At 44.1% G+C, this 2,878-nt stretch overlaps 1 long non-coding RNA gene across 1 annotated transcript; it reads left to right on the top strand.

The window, feature by feature from the left end:
- Nucleotides 1–1,066: 1,066 nt before the first annotated feature.
- LOC146443221 (uncharacterized) lies at nucleotides 1,067–2,204 on the top strand. The gene is made up of 3 exons (XR_014855959.1): nucleotides 1,067–1,256; nucleotides 1,702–1,788; nucleotides 1,926–2,204. It is a non-coding gene; the product is annotated as an uncharacterized LOC146443221 (long non-coding RNA).
- The last annotated feature ends 674 nt before the right edge of the window (nucleotides 2,205–2,878 follow it).

Below are 2,878 nucleotides of genomic sequence, written 5' to 3'. Positions count from 1 at the left end.
TCAATATTAAAAAATCCTATTGCAAGAAATAAACCTGTAAGCATTCTAGGCCTTCAAAAGTCAGAATATAAATCTTCAGTGTGTCTGCAATAACACCAGACCCCAAACAGTTGTACCAGGTAAAGCAATTTGCAATGTATGAGAACAGCCACCAGCACATAAGCTGTGATTCCAGCATCAGAGAAATATTTTCTCATGCTCATTATGCCCATCAAGCTTACAAGAGAGTTAGCCATGAGGAAAAACAAGCTGATGCTGTTGTTTTTTACAAACTGGGAACAGGAGCAGCTGAAGGCAAGAGAGCAAAAGGGGTGGGGAATCAGATCCAAACTGTTTTTGCAAGCCTGGTGAGCAGGGTAGGTGTCAGGACCAGGAGCCTGACCTCCCCACCTGTTCCTCGTTTGTGTATTTCCCCAAGGATGTGCATACAGCTCTGCTAGCCACCTATACCTCCCTGATCTCCTGTGGTAGGAGAGATTCTGTGGCCATCACAGGCTCTCATTTAAATGGATTAAAAATCAGCAGATGACCATGGGATTTGCAGGACAAAGAGGCATTTTGGCAGCACTGGGAGTGCTGCCCAGGGAGCAGCTGACTGCTGTGAGGTAGGGAAGGCAGCATTGTCACCTGAATGTCATCTTTCACATCTAATGTGGTTCAGTACTTCCCTTGAACCAGCATGCTCTGGGTTTGAAGGAAGGATCGGGGAGTGTAATTTTTTATTAAATAACTAACTATTTTTGAAAAAGATCTCCTGTAAAGAGTGAATGCAGCCAATGGACTCAGTGGGAGCCAGGAAATATTGACAGACATAGCTCCAGCAATGAGTCTGGAAAGATTCAATCAGCAACTCCCTTCCTGGGAAGCTCTTGTATCCCGTTTTGTGCTTTAGCAAAATTTAGGCACATCTGATTCATGATCTGACTTTAAACCCACTGATGGCTGAGAGGCTATATAGATTTCTTTGTTACTGGTGGCTGCTGTCACAGGAGATGCAGGTGTGACGTTGTTCATTAGTCTATACAATGGCTGATGCTGTGACGCTGCATCTCAGTTGTGGAATTTGGGCATGGAGCACCTTGATCCTGGTTTATTTGAGCTCTGTGGAGATTTGAAGAGCTGCTGTGGATGTTCTTCTTCCATTTTTTCACTTCTACCAAGTTGGAGCATTTAGATTTGTGTCTCATTACCTGCTCCGTTTAATGAATTTCAGTTGCCACAGATAGGAGTGCTTTGGAGGGAAATTGCAGGAAATTGTGGGTACTTTCTTTTCTGTCCCTCATGCTCCTCAGTTTCCCTGTTCTCACACTGTTCTCTGGACAGGGTGGAGATGACAGTGCTAAGAAAAAGGGATCTGTGATAATGGAGAAGGTTGGGGGTTGCAGCAGTTTTGTCTTTTGTCTTGCTTTCTTAAATGCTACCACAATACACTAGTATGGATTTAACTGTATTTTATCCCTTGCAGGTGTACCTACACCTAGATTTAAAAAACAATGTAGAATGAAATACTGAAGTGCATGCATAAGGAATTTCCAGTAGAACAGAACTCTAGAAAATTTATTCATGTGTTAAATTAAATTTGGACATTTGGTCCACCCCTGCTTTTATTTCCCAAGATAAGCATTACGCAGTACAACTGAGCTTTTTCTGGAATCCAGTTTTTAATCATCATTGACAGGATAATAATTTTCCCAGTTTTAGGATCATGCACAGTATGCCTCTCTCCACGGCAGCCTCCTCTCCCAGCCTCAGCTGCTGTGTCTCGGTTGGGAGGAGGCACTGCTGCCGGTGAGTCAGAGCACAGCATGCACTCCTCTGCCAGGGAGAGTGCCTCTCCCCCACTCACTTTGCCTGTTCTCAGTGAAATAAAATGTCTTTGGTGGCAGACTGAAACAATACATTATGTTATCCTAATGAAAAAGCAGGTGCCTGAGTCCCCGGGTGTGAGTCCCTGAGGTGCCACCACTGCTGTCCCAGCCTTTGGAAAGCAGACAGAGTGGGAGCTCTGGATAAAGCTGCTGACAGACTGGGAAAGCAGAGGCAGAAGGGAAGAGCCTCAGACACAGAGGAGCCAAGAGACAGACCTTGCCAAGGGCTCTGCATGAGCCACCTAAATGTGTACCAGGGCCAAGAAATAACAACAGATATTTTCTCCTGCTTGTTGTGCTTTAACCCCAGCCAGCAACCAAGCACCAGGCAGCCACTCATTGACCCCTCAAATAAAGGTTTTATCAATGTGCACCTTAGAGAGTGAAGGTATGAGTTGCTAACTGTGGTAGGGTGAATGATGGAAATGACCATTTGGGAATCTAAAACCTCCAGAAAATCAAGGTGTCTCCCCATGGATTGTTAACCACAAGGAGTCTGCCCACAATTTAAAGGAGTCCTCCAGGCCGCCAAGGTATGAGTAGGTTCAGGGAAACAAATTAAAGCATCATGCCAGGCCCGGGCCAAATGCAGCAGGTAAAGAGGTGGTAAGAGCCTTGTAAGAAAGGGCATTGAGCAGCGAGTTCATGGAGGCTCCCTTTCGGCTCACACTTTTGGGAAAATTTTAAGAATTATGGAGGAAAATTACTGAGAGAACTGGCTTCAAAGAATTTTGCAGCACTATCATTTTAGGTCAAGAAAAAACAGGAAACTAACATTGTCTGTTAAATCTTTAAGATGTCAGTAAATAAATGATGTGGTTTTCAGAACTGTAAAGCATCTCATTTCTTCTGCTGACTTCAGCTGGTGCCACTGGGTGCTCAGCACTTCTGGAAATAAAATCATTTGTTTGCCAAGCTTCGGAAGGAAAAGCTGAGCAGGCTGACTTGAAGTTCTTGTTCTTGCAAATATGAATATGAAGCAGGAAAGAAAAATACTAACTGAATATGAA

Source organism: Lichenostomus cassidix, chromosome 1Aa (genome assembly GCF_008360975.1).
Source record: "Lichenostomus cassidix isolate B80296 chromosome 1Aa, HeHo_3.0, whole genome shotgun sequence".
Classification (NCBI taxonomy): Eukaryota; Metazoa; Chordata; class Aves; order Passeriformes; family Meliphagidae; genus Lichenostomus; species Lichenostomus cassidix.
Note: the sequence above shows the minus strand (reverse complement) of the source record. Positions and strands in the feature narration are given on the sequence as shown.